This window comes from Triturus cristatus, chromosome 6 (assembly GCF_964204655.1).
Source record: "Triturus cristatus chromosome 6, aTriCri1.1, whole genome shotgun sequence".
Taxonomy (NCBI): Eukaryota; Metazoa; Chordata; class Amphibia; order Caudata; family Salamandridae; genus Triturus; species Triturus cristatus.
The window spans coordinates 1,298,431,914-1,298,453,167 of NC_140589.1; positions in this window are offsets into that span (position 1 = coordinate 1,298,431,914).

Here is a 21,254-nt window from a genome sequence, read left to right on the forward strand (position 1 = left end):
CATAAATATAATAGTCATCATGCAAAAAAACATTCATAAAGCATGCATGATACAGCATACAACACCCAAACCCCTCACATAGCAACAACAGGCAATGACCAAGCCATTCATTTCCCATAGCATACAACAATAATAAGGCCCTTATTTCACTAGTCATGATTATGTAAGTACTTCCTTTCACAAATGCAAATGTAAGCATCATTTAGCCAGTTGTTTTTAGAATGCTATTAGACCCAGAATGCCCTCAGAAAACAGCATTCCTTTTGCTCCAATGATGCATAGACTTAATTAGTATTGCAGCCATTACTCTGATAAGGTGAAAGGTGACAAAAGAGACATGATGGTACATCTCTCTCACCATTCACATCATACTGCAAGACCCATAAAGTAGTTCATGCCCTTACCAGGTCTCTGCTGCTCAAACTCTTCCAGCTGAGCATGGAGGGTCAGTCAGGCTGTCTTCAAGTCCCTCCTGTACAGTGGACTCATGCGGGGCCTCTGTGAGTGGGGCTGGGAGGACACGCCTATGAGGTCCTGGTCCTTTACCCAGGCCCAGCGTAGCAGGTCCACCCATTCCACTAAAGCGTACAGCCATATCTCGCCAGATTTAGCAGCGTTCTGCATTCCTCAGATGGTCTTCAGGGCCCCCATAAAGCTGAGGGTACTTATCAAACACCTCCTCAGTTAAGACGTTTAATTCAGACTCACAGAAAAGTGGTGACTTGTCCTCAAATCCCTCAGCCATGTTGAAGGCTGGATTGATTAACAGAGCAGCAGGATGGCAAAGGATGTTGCTCTGAGGCGAGAATGGCACAGAATGATAAAAAGTGTCTGCCTGCAACTTCCTGTATTTAACTTTCTGTTTTTTTATTTCCTGTATGTCACTTCTTGTGTATTATCAATGGGTTCCAGCCTGACTGTGGAGTCTTGCTCCGAGTGCAGAGTTTCTGCTCCCAATGTGGAGATTCCATTCGGAGTGCGGAGATTCTGCTCCAAGTCCAGAGATTCTGCCCCAAGTGCCGAACCTCCACCCCGAGTGCGGAACCTCTGCATCCATAAAGATACTACTTTTAAGTCCCTTTGTGAATAACAAAAAGAGGTTAGACTTTGGTCCAACTTTACCTTTGTGAATCAGGCCCGGAGTAATTTTTATTTTACATGAGAAGCCAATTATTTCATGCTTTTTTATTTCACATACTCTTGGGAAAAGCAAGGCCTATAACACAATCCCCTTTTTAGAAGAAAAAAAAAAATACATGAACGATTGAGCTAAAATCTTCAAGAATTTAACCTTATTCCCACCAGGTTGTATACATCAGTTTTTGGCCAGTGCTTTACTCAGTGAAGTGTTTTTCAAGACGATGGTAACTTGTGATCTTCAACCAATTATGTCAATATGAAAGCTTTATTATCACATTTTTAAATATTGTCAATATCTTTAGAGGAAATTTTTGTAAAAACAATGGCTATGTGCCGGAAGTCGACAGGCTGTCATTGATGCTGCTCCTTGTGAAGCCACCACCAGGAACCCACCCCTCATGATTCCATGATTCGTGATGTAATCATCTTATGGCTGTCATCACTTTCTCCTCATAAGATGTGGGCTTGCTGAGTTAATTATTTTTTTCATCATTTTCAGCACTGGGGCTAAAGACAAGGGGAGTGAGTAAAGATTGTGGTGGATGACTTTCCCTGCTATAATTAGCCATAAAAACATAATTCAAAAATGCAACGCACTGTAGGCTAAAAAGCCAGAACTAAATAAAGATGTAAAAAATAACACCTGGGTAACTTAGCAACTAGGGAAAGTCCTATAGGGTCTTTGTTTTTTTACTTTGATTGTTGATTTTGTTTTTCTACTAAATCAAACATGAACTGTGGTCTCTAGCTGGGTAATCTGTAATGGCAGCTAAAAAGCCTTTAACCCTCCAAGTGACATGTTGTTTCTGATGAGTAACTGGCAGCAAGAAGTTCTATAACCTTTTCACCTCGCCGTTTACATAATATTTAACCAGGCTGCAGCAGTCACAATTTTCTGCAGACACCAAGATGTTCACGAAGTAGCAGCTGCTACTGGGGAGTAGTGGTGGGGTGGGGAGGGAGGGAGAGTGTTAAAAAAGAAAGAAAAGGGGAAGGAAAAGAAAACAAAAAGAAAAGCGCACTTAACTACCTGATGGCCGGTTCTCCTCCATGCTCTTCGTCCATGAGTCGTACAGGAAGCACCCAGGTTCCTCATAGCCAAAACAACGCTGCAATGCAGCGCTGTGATTGGTCTGTGCACCATGGATCGGAGCTCAAATGAGGACTTGGGGCCTGGTCCTACTCCCCACCAGGCTGTGTAATGCAGCCTCGTGGGGAACATGCAAAGTACACATGACTGTTTGGCCAGGCCAAGACAGCCAGCGAAGCAGTCATGCCCATTTTAGAGTGTGCAAACCACTCCTTCCCCTTCACAGCAGCCGGCACAGCCCTGCCCCGTCCACACCTTTACAGCGGCAGAGAATAGTGAAAAATAAAATTATAATAACATTGTTATTATCAGATTATTTTTCTTATGTGGTGACGCTCCTCCGCCTTAACAGAGGAGCCACCCCTACGTTCACGAAGGTTCACACACATTGAAGGATATTTAGTCATCCATCCCAGGATAGAACAAGTCTGGCCTAGCCTATTTGTAATGTGTGTGTGTGTGTGTGTGTGTGTGTGTGTGTGTGTGTGTGTGTGCGTGCGTGCATGCGAGCATGCGTGCATTCATGTGTGTGTGTGTGTATATATAAGGGCATAGCTAGTAGACAGTAGTGCAATCTTAGTTACCTAGGTGAGAGTGTGTTGGTATCTTCAAGACAGCTACTGGCCAGATATTATTTGCTTACTCAGGAGTGCCAAGGAGTGCCAATGCCTATAGGGGCATTTGGTACTCATCAGTACAGTGCTTTTGGTTGTCCCTGTCTTTTAGCTGTCATCAAATTGTAAAATAGCCATTTGGCTCTGTGATACTTCCCTTCTGTCAGGGGTATTTTCTATAAAATGCTGAGCCTCTAACCTAATCTTGTATCACTCTTTCGCAAGTTTTCTTGACATACCAGTCAGCTAACTTGCTGGGAATAACACACTTTCAAGCCATCAATGTCTATGTCTGCTTTATTACACCTATTGGTTTACCATCTGCCTTGGCAATCCTTAAAAATCCCATGGTCCTCCTCAATGTCATGTCATGTCGGCTTTGTATGTTTTCATAAACCACAGCGACATTAACTTTGCTCAAAAATGTAATAAAAGTTTGGAGTGACTGTCACTGGTACAATGTGGCTCAAGTGCTGAACCACATCAACATTAGGAAAGGAAGGTGTAACTACTCCCACTAGGGGTTTATGGCACTGTGAATGTGATGTTTTGGATGCTACCTTAAATGGCCCTCCAGGACTGCTGCCTCTACGTTGGACAATAAAATGTTAGCTGATAAGCCATTTAGCCCTTTCCAATTCATAGCTTGGAAATAATCATGGAACGCATTTACCTAGCTCTATCATGTTGTGTTACATGTATTCTTGAAGAGTGATTGTCTTCTATACTCAGAGAGCTTACCAAAACTGACCAAAATGTATCACACAAAGCATTAATTTACTTTTTTTTTTTTTTAATTTTATAATCATCATCCTTTGATCAATTCAATATTACACATAGTTATAAAAATTAAATGGACCCGACATGAGATATATTAACATATGATACATCATCCCAACATAATTCCATGATCATATATAATTAATAATAGAACCTAAATGCAATTCACCCATTCGTAAGAGGAGCAAAATAAGCATTCATGAAAATCAGCGATCCCCCAAATTCATTAAATTTGATACCGCGGTCCCATCCAACCCACCCTTCAGTGACATAATACTTGAAAAACATGCTATTCTACTAATTATGACTATCTGCCACTAGATTCTATCCAGCCTACATTTCTATTCTATTACTGGAGCCCATATACGCTTCCCTAGCTGTCTAGCTTTCCATCCTTTTATTTCATATAATCCTTTTTCTAGGCTATATATAGCTAGCAACCTCGACAGCCATTGTTGAAAAGTGGGGGGGTCGGGGTCCTTCCATGCTGATGCTATACAGATCCTAATAATAGCCGTTGCCATTAAGAGAAATTCATGATGAGCTACAAAGGCCCCATCCCTAGCCACCCCCAAAAGCACTAGTTCATTAGTGAGGCTTATTTGAATGCCCAAAATCTGTCCCATAAAAAGCTCTATTGCAGTTTTCAAGGGGGTCAACATTGGACATGAGGCAAACATGTGAATTGTGTCAGCTTCTATACTTTGACAGCGCGGGCAGCAAATACCGCTTGTTCCCCCCCAACGAGCTATTCTTGCTGGTGTAAAATATAGTTCGGAAACAGTTTTATAATATTGGGCCTGAAGGTTCGCCACCTTTAGGACCGTACCCCCCAATTTGAGCGAGATTTCAAATTCATTCCCTTCCGTATTCAATTTTGCCCGCCATTTTTCAGAAACTTTATCCAGATCATCGTTCTTATACTGGTTCAATTCCCCGTAGATCTGTGTTATTGAGCACCCCTCTAGGTCTTGCAATCGTTCCATTACCGCATCTTTTTCAAATGCCTTGTTCCCTCCTTGCTTCTTTGCCAAGGCCAACCTAATCTGCAAGTATTTAAAAAATTCTCTGCGCTCTATGTTATAGAGATGTTGTGCTCTTTCAAAGGAAATTATGCCTTCAGAATCAGTGATATCTCCAATTATTTTGACTCCGAGCGCATCCCACCGTCTCATTACCTCATCATGAAAAACCTCTGATAGGGCAGGATTTTTAAAAAAAGAGGAATAATAGTTCATTCTCCCGATTCCCAGCTTCTTCCGAATTGAGGTCCAAACCATTATAGCTGCCCCTAGCGTCTTAAACTTGACTTTTTTGTAATAACTTGCCTCGCTGAATCTTAAAAGCCAGTTGCATGCTTCACCACTTAATAGTAGCTCGTAAACATCTGGTATAGCCTCTCTGCTCTTCCTTTGATCTATGATCGTACCACCCAGCAACCCACGCATGTACTGAAGAGCCGAGGCCCAGTAATATGCCCTTAGGTCGGGTACTGCCCAGCCCCCTCTATCCCTAGGGAGGGACATATATTTTATTGCCCTTCTTGTTTTCCCATGAGACAAGATAAAACGGTTGACTACTCCCTCCATTTCTTTAAACCAGTTGTTGCCAAACTTCAGGGGGATAGTCCTGAACAGATATAGAACTTTTGGGAGAAACAACATTTTAATAATGTTGCAGCGCCCTACTATTGTCAGATGTAAATTATTCATTCTGTCGAGATCTTTTTGGGATTTTTGGATTATCGGGCCTAAATTCTTTTCCACTATTTTAGTTAAGTCTGATGTTATGAAGACACCTAGATACGTAGCCGAATCTGTCACTCTTGAATCTATCATGTCTACCTTGTTGTTAATCACAATTTGCGTCTTGCCCGAGATTGCCCCATAACAATCCGCTTCATATTCTATTTCATCCAGAGCTGAAGACGGGTCTGCTGAAGTGATTGCCAGGTCGTCTGCATAGCCTAGAATCTTTGTTTCAAACCCATTCAATTTTATCGGTAAAATACTTCTGTTTAGCTCTATTCTTCTAATGAAGGGATCGATATAAAACGCAAAAAGAAGCGGAGAACAAGGACACCCTTGTCGGGTTCCTTGCCGGATGTTTATTAGATCACTCTGTTCTCCCATGACTCGAAGTCTAATCTTAGGATTCCTGTACAACGCCTGTAGAGCCCTTATACACCCTATACCAATGTTTAATTTCTCCAATACTGACCAAAGAAAACCCCACAAGACCCTATCAAATGCCTTCTCTGCATCCAGCAGTAGGAGAGCTATAGGGTCTCGTGAGGCTGCCGTACCATCGAATAAAGTGCATACTCTCCTAATATGGTCTGCCGTTCCCCTCCCTGGGATAAATCCGTTTTGTCTAGGTGAGATCACTTTCCCTATTATAGGGCTGAGGCGATTTGCTAAAATCTTGGAGTAAATCTTCGTATCACTATTCATAAGGCTGATTGGTCTATACGACCCTGGATCAGTTGGTGGCTCACCTTTCTTCAAGAAAACCACCATAGTGGCTTCCTCCCAAGACTGTGGAGGTGTTTGTCCTCTTTGGGTTTGTATCATTATATTACACAGGTCTTCCCTCAAATATGGGAAGAATTTTTTATAAAATTCCAGGGGAATAAGATCTGGCCCGACAGCCTTACCAGCAGGTAAATCATTGATCGCTCCTTGAATCTCTTCAATTGAAAAACTAGCCTCCATATCCGCTATATCCTCCCCGGAAAATCTTTCCATTAAGGCCGATTCTAGATAACCATCTATTTCCTTGCTATCCGCTACCATTTCCCTACTATATAACTTTTGATAAAAATCTTGAAATACTCTACATATATCCTTTGGAGTTGTAGCAGCTACCCCAGCTTCCGAGATAATTTCGGAGATATCCCCTCTAGTTGCTGCCTGACTAGTTCTAACAGCTAAGATGCGTCCTGCTTGCTCGCTAAATTCATGTTGAACCTGTCTCCAGGCCAGAAATGCTCCTGCTGCTTTGGTGGCAATAATATCCCCGGCCGCAGCTTTTGCAAGAGCAAGCTTTTGAGCTATCTCATCTATATTAAGATTAGAACCGATGGCCCGAGCTAATTCTTCTTCGAGACCAATAATTAGTCTCGATCTTATCTCCATCTCGTTCTTTTCCAACTTATTTTGTCTCAATGAGTAGCTCATAGTTTCTCCTCTGATACCTGCCTTCAGGGCATCCCACATTATCCCAGAATGGGTACTTCCTCTATTGATTTCGAGAAAATCCTTGAGCCACTTCTCAATATGTACCACATAATTTGCATCTTGCAGCAAAGCGCGCTCAAATGACCATTGTTTGTAGATTGTGGGGGTTTATTTAGATTTAAAACCTCTAGCACTAGGGGATTATGGTCCGAAACAACCCGTGGCAGCCTACTAATTTTACTAATAGAGATAAGGGTAGAAGAAATCAAGAAATAATCTAATCGTGCTATAGCCCTATGTGGTGCAGAAAAATATGTACTACCTGTCCCCGGGGGGTTTTTTTGTTCCCACATATCTATGAGTCCATTATCTTTCATTATTTGGATTAGAGCTCTATGGCTTTTCTTCTTTCGTCCCGTAAACTTAGTTGGATCCCCTTTCCAAAGCCCGTTTAGTCCATTAATGTTGAGATCTCCACACATGATAATTGGAAGAGACCAGTTCGCTAATTGTGTATTGACTTGGTTAAGCATCGCTGGGTCATCTACCGTTGGACCATAGACAGTACAAAGGGTAAAGTTAAGCCCTGGTGTTTGACATTCTGCTATGGCCCATCGACCGTAAGCATCTGAGAGGCGTCTCCTAACTGATACTAGATTTCCCCGGGTAAGTATCGCCACTCCCCGTGTCCTGGTCCCTTGTGTGGTACTTACTATTAATTGAAAACCCATCTGTTCCAAAAGAAACTTGCGAGCCCCCTCGACATGAGTCTCCTGTAGACATATAAGATCAGCCCGCAAGGACTTAAAATATTCTTTCATCGTCCTGCGTTTTGCAGCATTATTAAGCCCGCATACGTTAATAGTTACAATCCGCATGCTATATCTCTAGTTTACCTTTTACAATTATGTGAATCTTTTTGTATTTTTTCCCTACAGGATGATGATTTTTCCCCCTCTTTCCCCCCCCCACAAACCTCCCTACCCCCAGTCTCCCCCCACCCCCCACCAAAAAAAAAGAAGCAAACAGACTAAAGGTCTCTATGATGGAGCCTGAAGGTCGACCCCCCTTTGCTGCTTTCCTATCTACATTTATGCTGACAATATCTTAGCCCTTCCTCCCCATTTTCTTTTTTTTGTTTTTTTTTAAGCTACGCTCGCTCTTTAGTTTATCCTTCTCAAAAATAAAATAAAAGGGATAGCTTGTCGAGCAGATATAGCCCATCTCTATGCCCAGCAGGGCGTTACCACTTTTATAATTTTAAAGTATCCAAATAGGCCTTAGCTTGGACTTCAGATACAAAGACCCTTGAATTGTCCTTATGTATGATCTTTAGCCTTGCAGGATTCATCAAATAGGCTTGTAATCCCATAGCTCGGCAAGGCTCGATCAGTTCTCTCAATCGCCAACGCCTTTCCACAGTGACGTGGCAAAAGTCCGGTGTAGTAAAAAATTATTGATTCTCAAAGGTCCGTTTAGCATTCGGGCGAGCTTTAGAAAATACCTCCTCTCGGAGTAAAACATTCCCAAAATAAACTAAGATTGCTCTTGGCTTCGCACCACCATCCTTGCCTCTTTGTGGATTCTTCTTGCGCATCATTGGGAATCGATGGACCCGTTGTACCTCTGCCTCCCAGTTCCAATGTAGGAGCTCTGGAAAGGCCCCTTTCATCAGTCTCAAAGTGTAAGCCCTGATATCTTCCCCTTCAACCCCTTCTTCAATGCCAAGAATCTGGAGGTTATTTCGCCTTTGTCAATTCTCAAAGTCCTCCATCTTCCATTGTAAATCCGTGAATCTTTTGTCAAAAATCTCCATCTGGCAAAGATCTTTTGCCTGATTATCCTCTAAGAGACTTGTGAGATCTTCCAACTGAGTTGGTCTGGTATTTATATTTGAGCACGCCTTGGCCATTTTTCTAACTGCCCCCTGTAGTTTGTTAGTTGCCAGCCTATTCTTTTTTCCGTCATTTCTTGTCTCCTCCTGAAGTTGTTTTATTGAATCGAATATCATTTTCAAGGAGGGCGCAGCGTCACCCGCCTCCATCGCCCCCTGCCCGGCCCGGTCTGGATATACACTCCTAGTGGCTGAGTAATCCCATTTTAGAGCATCATTAGCGTTAGCTCTACCCCCCCCTGCCAAGCTCCTCGCCCATTTTCTCCAAGGAGTGGATATCCCTTTGTCTCCTTGAAAGTTTCTTTTTCCTAACAATTGTGTCTTTTTGTAGGGTATCGGTATCAGTATCAGAGCTAGATATAGAGCTCGAGAACTGAGCGTTGCTGCTACCTTCCACCTCCGAAGGACTTAGTTTAGATCCATCTGTTACTGAGAAGAACTTATCGCCCAGGTCAAGTGTATCCTCTGGGTTGCTACTAGCTATAGCCCCCTGCACTAGCTTACTTATATCCGATTGTGCTGTATTTCCTGGGTCTGTTAATGGCCTGGCTGTTTCAAAGACCGTGTCCTGTTTTTCACCAATTTGGAGTACTTGAGATACTTGAGGTTGAGGTTGAGGCTGAGGCGGATTTTCTTTTGCATTGCACTCCCTTTTATCTTGGCCAGTATTATTTCTTTTGTCTCCGTTACCCCCTATGAGCTCAGACTCAGCGATATAGACAAACTGTACAATCCCAGTAGAGGCTATCTGGGGGGGCGGCGTGTGTCCATGTACATAATTCTCCACTTCTTTTTGCCCGCATTTCCCCTTGTTGGGCGAAGTTTTTTTTCCTTGACTGGGTGTACCTTTCTTGGCAATGGGGGGGAAAAAAATTCAGTTATATTCTGGTGACCCCCGTATGTGGCCCCCGGTCTTTGACCCTTAGCCCCGCTCGTTGCGGTCATATTTTCACTTTTTTTTTTAAGTGTTTCTGAGTTCTCACCTACAACATCCAGATGGCTCCCATTGTCTCTCAGCTTCGCGCCGGTAGTCGTAGCTCTAACATTTTTCGACAATATTCCCCCAGCGCTGCTTCCAAGCTCAGAGGGATCAGGAGCTTTTCCTCGCCCACCGCGGGTTGTTTTTGGTGGCATCCTGGGAGCCTCAGCGTTTCCAAAGTTTTGGATGCACTGCGCCGCCGAAAGCCAATCAGCCCTCCCGGGCGTCTTGCTCCCGATCTCGGCTCCGCCTTTGCGCTGATCACAGAACGCCGCTCCCTGCAGCTCCACCAACACCGCCCGTACCGTGTTCGTGACCTGTACCTACGCAGGAGGAGCGTAAACAACTGTTTTTTGTTTTAAGAAACCCCTCACCCACCTACCTAGTAGGTGGCATGCTTCCTCATCGGGGTCCAGCTGGATTAACGAGTGTAATCCAGCTGTGCTTCACGCCTGAACTACAGCGGAGTGGTTTTTTTTTGTGTAAAGTGTACAGTGCTATGTGCAGTGAAATTATGTGCTAAAAATGTCTCTAGGAAATTCCCTTGTGAAAGTTTTATTAAAAGGGTCCTAGGACATGAGTTAAAAATTATATTCACGATATACTGGAGGTTTTTAAATTGAACCTCTATATCTTAATTATTTAAAAAGGGGGGGGTATGTCTACTAGTTTCAGCCTTCAAAAAAATGTTCAAGAGGCTTTCGTCAGGACCATAAGTGCGTGACCCAAAAGAGGGCACGTCAGTGTGAGTATCAACGCACGCCCTACAGTGCTTTGTGAGTGTAGTGGGATCTTGTTACTTACAGATCCTACGCAGCGTATACCTGTAAAGGAGAAAATGCATAGTAAAGCTTGTATTGTCACATTTTAATTCTCTGTCGGTATATCATGCATTTCTTACTTGTGTAGCGCTCCTATGTGCGTAGAGTAGTGGGGACTGGTTTGTAGGAAGCATCATGCATGTGACTTGGCGGTAGCATGCATGATGGAAACGCCCTCTAAAGATATCACTGGCACTACATGTACGCCAGCACTATCTGTATTACAGAAGAGGCCACACTAGTGTCTGCGGCCTCTTCTGTAAAACCAAAGGGCCCCGAGGGCACACATGCCAGTTGCACCCTGGCACACTATCTGTAATAGGGCCCCAGGACAGGCTTGACACTGGCATGCTGTTCTACTAAATCATCAACAGCTTTGGAGAAGTCACCTCGTTCTGACCCAGGGGATAGAAAGTGAGAGCTGGCTGCCAAATGTAACTCTCAGTGTTAAATGTGTCACAGTGATTACATATACTTCAGACAGTTACTACTTGAGGGGTCTGATCCTTCTTTTTTGGACAATCTAAAAAAGTACATACAGGAATATCAGTTGTATGCTGTTTTGATGCGTCCATTTTTTGTGTAAAGATAATTAAATTTCTACTATGAGAGAGTTTACTTCTGATATAAATACCATGGAGGAATTTGATTGCCAGTCGTGGGGCAATTGTCACGTGGTTCAGGGTTTTATTATGCATATAAGGAAATTTCTGTTCACAGCGAAGCATTCAACAAGGTATTTTGGGGGCCATCATGAGTTACCAGTGTTTATGTTTTTTTGTGACAAGTCTTTAGGCTGTGTACATCATTATTTATTCTAAAGCATGTACATTTAACAAAAATAGCAAGTAGAACCTTCACAAAAGTGCTACAGTGGGTTTGAGTGGAGATTATTCACCACAATTATCAGACAACCTGAAGTCATTACTTTAAACAAAGTTTTCTCTCAAAAGTGTACAGTTTGGACAAAAAAATGGACTGGATGTGTTGTTAAATAGAGATGTGCAAACCTGCTAACAATTCCGTCCACACATAGGTTTATTAAAATCTTCTCAAACATTGAAATGATTATTGGGGGGTTTAAAAGAAATTGAAATGAATGAATAATACTAGCAAACCCATGCTTTGGTGGAAGGATTCCTGTTCAAACCATGTTTGGTGTGATTATTCTTCCTCAAATAAATTATATGCAAAAATGATGACGTCAGTAAGAACATTGTAGTAGTTTCTTTTTGGGCAATATTCAACTTTCCACACCTGAGCCTGAAAGTGCTCTATTTTACTTCTTTCTCTTGTAAAACTTATTTGGTGACAAACCCATATTCCTGCTTTCACAGTTGCTTTGTTAAAATATATATCTGAAATGCCTATTGAAGAAATGCTTCTAAAATGTATCTGAAACGTATTCATTTATTTATTTATATAGCGCAACTAATACCCTGAGGCATCTAGGCGTTTGGCATCTAACCACATGACATCATTGAGATTCCAAATGAAGGCTCGAGGTCTGTGTTTAGGAAACTATAAGGTAAATAACCAGGTCTTTATACCTTTCCTAAAGGAGAACCGGTTAGGCGAGTTTTTAAGCTTAATAGGCAGACGATTCCACAGTCTGGTCGTGATGTTTACAAAGTTTTTACCACCCCAGTTCAGGAGTCGGGATTTGGACACCTCTACAAGCTTATGAGAAGAGCACCAGAAATTTCTGGATGGAGTATATGGAGTATACTATTGGAAACGATCAATCAAATAGTCAGGCCCATAATTATGCAGCGCCTTAAAGGCAATGCATAGTGCCTTAAAATGTATCCGTTTTCCGTAGCCAGTGTAGAGCATTAAGGGCCTGCTTGGCTGAAGAGTGTTTAGATTTGCCAAAAAGCAACCGGGCCGCAGAGTTTTGGTGAACCTGCAGTTTAACAAGAAATGCCTTATTTATACCAACCAGAAGAGCGTTACAGTAGTCCATCTTAGACAAAACTAGCGCAGAGACCACTGTTTTTTGTAGTTCTGGTGGTATAAAAGGAAACAAAAAATTCTGAGAATTTTCAGCGCGTTAAAAAGTGGATGTGGTAAGTGCCTTCACGTGATGGGAGGACAGGGTAGTTTCAATCAGAGGACCAAAAGGATGGGTCTCTGCCAAAAAGTAAAACTTCGATTAGAGTTTAACTTGAGGCAATTCTCCGACATCCATCTGCTCTCGTTTTGCATTCAGGCATGAAAGTTGTAGGCTGTGTCCTGAATATTATTAGAAATGGAGACAATAATCTGAGTATCGTCCACGTAAGATACCATAGCAAAACCGTAGGATTTAATCAAACTGGCCAGAGGTGTACCATTGCACATTAAAAAGGGTTGGACTCAAGGACGAGCCCTGTGGGACCCCCCATAGGAGCTTCAAGCTATGGGACCTGAAGCCATCCATTCCGACAATTGTTCACTATCTGTCAGGAAGGATTTGAAAAGTGAAAGGGCTGTGCCTGCTATACCTATTTCATGAATCAAAACCTATGAACTACCGTATCAAACGCTGCTGAAAGATCCAGCAGTATCAGGGCAGCCATGCCTCCTTTATCAAATGAGCACTTGATTTCTTCTATCGCTGTGATCAAAGCAAGCTCAGTACTTTGCTCACTTCGGAAGCCATACTGCGTCGAATCCAGGATATGGTTATTCTTAATGAAAGTGAATATTTCTTGGTTCATGTATTTTTCAGGCAGTTTTGCTGGTAAAGACAGGTGAGAGATTTTACAATAGTTGCTTGGATCTGTTTTATCCGAGTGGTAGAATGGAGGTCTTTTTCCAGATTTTAGGGAATGTCCCAGTTTTATTGGCTATGTTGGATATCTCTGTGAGGTGAAGTGCAGCTATTTCTGCCACTGTGTGCATTATTTTAGGAGGACACGGATCCAAAGGCGATCCGGTTTTAGTGGCCGAGAGAAGTTTAGCGATGTGCTCATAGGAGACAGGCAGAAAATCTAGAAGTTGCGACGAACCGGAAGCCCGGGGCATATTGGGCACTTTTAATTCTGCTCTTGTTGCATCAGATTGTGAAGAATAAGTGCTATTGTCATTTACAGGGCATGAGGCACGCATATCACAGATGCTAGAGACCTTTTTGCTGAAAGAAGATGCTAGGGTATTGCAAAAAGCTTGGTTTATTACATTATGTCGTGTCTCCTGTGTGCGGCTAAGTTTCTGGACCATAGCAAACAGTCAGTCCTCAGCTAGCACTAACCCCTGAGCTTAGGAGCAATGTCGCTCTAACGCCCCTCCCCACTCAAACAAATAGCCTAGGAGGCCGGCAACTGTGCCAACTGAGCCAGGCTCCGCAACTCCTATCGAGAGATTCACAATCTGTGCAGCTTGGATCTGAAAACACGGGCGAAACTTTGAGTGAAGCTGATACAGACACAGATAGAAACAGAGACAAGGATCAGGATAAGGATAAGGAGCCTAGCGATTTTTATTCTTTCTCTGACGAGTTGGGATGGTCAACCGATACTGCCTCTAATGTTACTGATTCTACTGATGAAGAGATTAATATTAATAAGGTTAGAACTGCTCAGAAATTGGAACTGAAACACAGGAAAAGTCACCATGAATCGATAGACTTAGCGTGGGACTATATCCCTGTCAGCGACCTCCCCCCCCCCGGGACAACTTCGATACAATCGCGGGGACCTATCCCCAGTCTCAATCAACATCAGGAGCAAGGTACAATTCTGGACACAACTACACCAACGTTAGAAACAATTTTGTCTGCTATAGCTGCGCATAGGGAGGAGACCTCTCACGATGGTCGCCGGGCTCATGCAGAGCTACGTAAGGTACAAGGAGTGGTCCGTAAGTTATCAAAGAAAATTGACTCCTTCAATGATCGTATGACTGAGATGGAATCAAGATTACTCGCTAACGAAACGGAGACTGCATTAAATCATGAGAAGTCTGAGGCACATGATAAAGAACTCTCAGATATGAAGTGGAAACTCGAGGACATGGAAAACCGCCAACGGCGAAGTAACCTACGAGTCCTGGGAATTCCGGAGGGGATTGAAGGGGGGGACATTCGCTCTTTCATGGTTAAATTGTTTCAAGACTCTCTCCCAGAATTGTCAGCCTGGAAGTGGGATATTGAGGTACAACGTGCCCATCGGGTACCCCTTACCACGAGAAGTATCCCTAAACCTGGAGCATATTCAAGGGCAGTCTTGGTATATTTTGGCAACTTTCTGCTTAGACAGGCGATCTGGGAGAAAGCAAGACCCGAGGCAAAAAAAACTAATGGCAATATAACTTATTTTGTACGCCCAGATTTTTGTCATGTAACGGTTGAGCGGAGGTGGCGTCTCCGCCAACTTATTAGACCTTTTCAAGACAAAAAGCTCCAGGCTTTTTTGAATAACCCGGCCTGTCTGAAAGTAATTAATGGTAACCAGACCAAATTCTTTACCTCTGAGATAAAGGCCAGGGAATATCTTGACACTCTCTAAGGTTGAAATTAGTTTTCTAGCCCTTGGCTAATTATTAATTTTTTTCTTTCCCCCGTCTCCCTATAATCCTGACATTAGTTTACATTAAACCCCCCGGGGGTTCAAGGTCCCAAGGTCTGGGATATATATCCAGATGGGGAGGGGGAAAGGTGTGTTTAGGGGGAAAAAAAAAAAAAAACTATTAAAAAAAAAAAAAAATAATAATAATAATTAAATCTTTGTTAAAGATACACTACTAAGGAGGTCTTTAGATTTATTAATGAGCACTGGCCTTTTACTGCACGTCCATCATCACAGACTCTTATGGAGTCTAATTGCCCTAATGCTGGGGGAGTGGGGGGGGTGGGTGGGGGTAGGGAGGGTAATGGGGGGGAATTCTGGGGCAAGGACTGGGGGGTGAAAACATATAAAATATGCAACCGCAGCTACAGAAATGAATATGGTAGCAGAAATGGAAATGGATTCTATGAGATTATTATTGGTAAATCTGGTCACATGGTAAGACTTCGCTGGTTAATAGATACAATGGAGTATGGCTAGCTTAAAATTATGCTCGTGGAATATCGCGGGCCTCAATGACAGAGGGAAAAGGGATCGAATGTGGGGAATGATCTCCCAGAATACGTTCAACATAATATGTCTTCAAGAGACACATATCCCATGGGTAGAAAGAAATATATTGAAGGTCCCGGGGTTTGACTTAATGGCATGTACAACCTATACCACTAGAACAAGAGGAGTTGCTATTCTGGCAAAATCCTTTTTAGGACCACCTATACGCAAGACAGTTGACCCTTTGGGTAGGTGGGCGATTGTTGAGCTCAAAATAGGCATTACGATATGCTCTATCTATGCACCTAACCAGGATGATCCATCTTTTTTTTTTAATCTAGAGTTGGAATTAGCATCCTGGACCTCCACATTAATTTTTTGTGGAGACTTTAACATCTCTCTGACCCACAGAGCCCCGATATGTAACTATGACCAATTTAAATATGTTGGATATAAACCGAAGGTGTATAGAGCCATATTACAATTAAAGGAAAGTCTAGGCCTAGCCGATGTGTGGGACACGAAACAACATCAGGATCCGGGGTATACATATTTTTCATATCCACATAATAAATATGTCCGCATCGACTATATCTGGATGACAAGTACTCAACTCAATGACACACAAATAAATAAACTTCCAAAAACTATTTCGGATCATAATCCCTTAGTGCTCACAATAAGGACTAATAATATTTTAAGACCCCGGTCAAGCTGGTCCTTCGATAGAAAATTATTGGTTAATCAGGATTATATAGAATATATCAAGATATGGGCACAGGGATTTATAGACGCTAATCGATATAGCGCCCCACGAGATGTGGTCTGGGACTGCTTCAAGGCTTCAATCCGAGGGGAAACAATGAGCTATGGTGCTAGAAAAAGGAAGGAGCTTCTTAGAGCAAATGAGTCATCTCTTCTAGAACTAGCTAGAAAAGAGGAGAAGCACACTGCTATCATGATGCAAGGTGGTGATGGAGGGCCGATTTTAAATGAAATGACGATCCTCAAAATGGAAATTAATAGCAGGCTGACCAAGAGAGCTGCAGAGATCTACCAATCCCGTCGCAATGAGATATATGAGGCAGGTGAGATGGTCGGCAAGCAATTAGCTCTCCGCACTCGACAAAAACAATCCCTTAACCTAATTGCTAGTATTAATGCAGATGGTCAAGAACACACAACACCTCAGGCTATTTTAGAAGCTTTTAAGAAATACTATCAGAATCTTTATCAAAACGAGGATACGCAGGACCCCCTAACAATTAAGGATGAACTCGCTAGGTGGGCAACTGAGCAGGGGGGTAACCTAGGACTAGATGATGATACTAGACAAGATCTAGAAAGGGATATAACCCTTTTAGAGGTGCAAACGGCCCTTACAGATCTGGCTCCAGGTAAGGCCGCAGGCCCAGATAAAATACCATTGGAGCTAAACAAAATTCTTGGTATTATTATAACACCCCTCCTTTTAGATTTATTTATAAGTATTCAGGTCCGAGCTACACCACCAAGCTCCTGGAGGGAAACGAATATAGTTGTCTTCCTAAAAAAAGATAAACCACCCAATCTAACTACATCATACCGCCCAATCTCTCTCATAAATGCCGATTCGAAGCTCTATTCTAAGATCCTAGCCAACCGTCTCGGGGGGATCGTCGAGCGTCTGGTCTCCCCATGGCAACACGGCTTCATTCCGGGCAGGGGCACTACGGACCACATCCGCCGTGCTATTGCTCCGTTTGAGGCTGTGGGTGTCTCGGGCGCCCGGATGTCGATGATCCTCCTAGATGCGGAAAAAGCTTTTGATAGGGTTTCATGGGCATTTTTATGGGCGGTACTCGAACAAAACAAAATTGGTCCATGTCTCATGAAATCCATCAAGGCTATGTATTTTACACCAAAGGCGAGGGTTCTGGCAATGGGTCTCGAGTCAGGGTATCTAGACATATCTCGAGGGACTCGTCAAGGGTGCCCATGTTCTCCGATTCTCTTCGCCCTTTATATAAATCCCCTAATACTGAAACTGTTAAAAACAGAGTCTATCAAACCCGTTACAATAGGCCCATTTGACACTAAAATCCTCGCTTACGCCGATGACGTGGCTATAATAACATCTCACCCTGTTAAGGCCTTATCGACAATTGAACAAATTACTCAAGTCTTCGGCCGCTTCTCTGGATACTCTTTAAATAGAGATAAAACAATGGTCATATGTACTCATAATACCCAATTTGCTGACCCAAGAAGAGTTGACAGTGCAATCTACTTAGGAGTTCGGATATCCTCAAAAATAGAGGAAATAATTAATATAAACTACGACCCTCTTTTCCAAAAAATTAAGAACGACTTAAAAAGAATTGATAGTCTACATCTTTCAATTATTGGAAGAGGGAATTTCCTCAAAATGAATATACTACCCAGGGTTTTATATTTATTTCGTGCAATTCCGCTACTAGTAGACGATAAAATCATTAAGGCCATGGAATCCCAGATGGTTAGATTTATCTGGGGGTATGGGAAAATAAGGAGATCAATCCGCTATCTTTCTCTACCAATTAGGAGAGGGGGCCTTTGTGTTCCGAATTTGAAATTTTATTTGTGGGCCACCATGATCCATCAGATGACGACGCTATTCTTCGTTAAAATACCCGAAGAAGAAATAGGGGATAAATATATACCGTCAATCTATGAGCTCCTCATAGGAGATAAGGCTCACGGTCTCCTAGTAAAACAGTTGGAACCCTCCTACTACAAGAAAACTAAGTTTAAGATCATAATTAGTGCTTGGGGTATCTGGAGGAAAATAATGCGTCATCTTAATATACCCAAATATAATAAGTATATTTCTCTGTGGCACTCTACAGCTTTACCAACACACATATACGATAGTATGGCTAGGAGATGGGAACACCTGGGAGTCCTAACGATAGGGGATTTTTTGCTACCATGCAATAGAAATAGATTTCAAGCCCTGCAAGGTAAATTCAATATCCCGGATAACAATATATTTAAATTTATCCAGATTAATACAATCTTAAAATTAAAGAGTATTGATCTCTCTTTGATTAATATTCCTATATTTGCATGTTTGGCCAAATCTACAACTAGGATTGGCACGTTGTATGGAATTCTAATTGAAAATTGCCAGGATGATCTGGAAAACACGGAAAAGAGATGGTCAAGCAATTTAAATAACCCCAACGTCGACATCGATATGTCCCTATACCTCTCAATGAAAGTATTTGTTTCGTCCAACTTGAAAGCTCAGTTATATAAGACCATATATGATCTTTATTTTACACCAGCTAAGCTCTACTCCTGGGGAAAACGGGCAAATTCAGAATGCCCGAGGTGTGGAAAAAGTGGGGCACATCTACTCCACATGCTTTATGAATGTAGTAAACTTACTCCTCTAAGAAATTTGATAACTGGTTTTTGGCGGAAGTGTTTGGGCATTTAATATCTGAATCCCCCACTCTATACATGCTGGGCTATGACAACACACTTGGTCACACAAAGAGAGAAGGAATTTGTTTGTTCCTGGGGACAGCGATCTATAGAATAATTCTAACAGCCCGTTGGAAATACTCAGATCCCCCCAACTTCCAGGTCTGGTTAACTAGGCTGTTGGCTATGTATAACCAGGAGAAGGCTATTTTTGCCTGTAAAGGTAAAAAGGCGAGAGCCTTAGGCAAGATGGTTTGGAAGCCGATTGAAAATTGGAGGAATAATAACAGAAATTTATGAGTATATTATGTCTAGTCATAGTTTCAATGGTCCCCGTGATTGCTTGTTTGTTTTCAAATGTAGTTATTGTATATCTGATTTTTTTTATATATGAATAAGGTCTAATTTAAATTTCCATCTCTGCAAGTACTTTCAATCCTTTGTATATGGAATGGAATTTTTGTAACGGTTGCAATAAAAATTATTATAAAAAAAAGGATGTGTTGTTAAATAGAGATGTGCAAACCTGCTAACAATTCCGTCCACACATAGGTTTATTAAAATCTTCTCAAACATTGAAATGATTATTGGGGGGTTTAAAAGAAATTGAAATGAATGAATAATACTAGCAAACCCATGCTTTGGTGGAAGGATTCCCGTTCAAACCATGTTTGGTGTGATTATTCTTCCTCAAATAAATTATATGCAAAAATGATGACGTCAGTAAGAACATTGTAGTAGTTTCTTTTTGGGCAATATTCAACTTTCCACACCTGAGCCTGAAAGTGCTCTATTTTACTTCTTTCTCTTGTAAAACTTATTTGGTGACAAACCCATATTCCTGCTTTCACAGTTGCTTTGTTAAAATATATATCTGAAATGCCTATTGAAGAAATGCTTCTAAAATGTATCTGAAACGTATTCATTTATTTATTTATATAGCGCAACTAATACCCTGAGGCATCTAGGCGTTTGGCATCTAACCACATGACATCATTGAGATTCCAAATGAAGGCTCGAGGTCTGTGTTTAGGAAACTATAAGGTAAATAACCAGGTCTTTATACCTTTCCTAAAGGAGAACCGGTTAGGCGAGTTTTTAAGCTTAATAGGCAGACGATTCCACAGTCTGGTCGTGATGTTTACAAAGTTTTTACCACCCCAGTTCAGGAGTCGGGATTTGGACACCTCTAAAAGCTTATGAGAAGAGCACCAAAAATTTCTGGATGGAGTATATGGAGTATACTATTGGAAACGATCAATCAAATAGTCAGGCCCATAATTATGCAGCGCCTTAAAGGCAATGCATAGTGCCTTAAAATGTATCCGTTTTCCGTAGCCAGTGTAGAGCATTCAGGGCCTGCTTGGCTGAAGAGTGTTTAGATTTGCCAAAAAGCAACCGGGCCGCAGAGTTTTGGTGAACCTGCAGTTTAACAAGAAATGCCTTATTTATACCAACCAGAAGAGCGTTACAGTAGTCCATCTTAGACAAAACTAGCGCAGAGACCACTGTTTTTTGTAGTTCTGGTGGTATAAAAGGAAACAAAAAATTCTGAGAATTTTCAGCGCGTTAAAAAGTGGATGTGGTAAGTGCCTTCACGTGATGGGAGGACAGGGTAGTTTCAATCAGAGGACCAAAAGGATGGGTCTCTGCCAAAAAGTAAAACTTCGATTAGAGTTTAACTTGAGGCAATTCTCCGACATCCATCTGCTCTCGTTTTGCATTCAGGCATGAAAGTTGTAGGCTGTGTCCTGAATATTATTAGAAATGGAGACAATAATCTGAGTATCGTCCACGTAAGATACCATAGCAAAACCGTAGGATTTAATCAAACTGGCCAGAGGTGTACCATTGCACATTAAAAAGGGTTGGACTCAAGGACGAGCCCTGTGGGACCCCCCATAGGAGCTTCAAGCTATGGGACCTGAAGCCATCCATTCCGACAATTGTTCACTATCTGTCAGGAAGGATTTGAAAAGTGAAAGGGCTGTGCCTGCTATACCTATTTCATGAATCAAAACCTATGAACTACCGTATCAAACGCTGCTGAAAGATCCAGCAGTATCAGGGCAGCCATGCCTCCTTTATCAAATGAGCACTTGATTTCTTCTATCGCTGTGATCAAAGCAAGCTCAGTACTTTGCTCACTTCGGAAGCCATACTGCGTCAAATCCAGGATATGGTTATTCTTAATGAAAGTGAATATTTCTTGGTTCATGTATTTTTCAGGCAGTTTTGCTGGTAAAGACAGGTGAGAGATTTTAC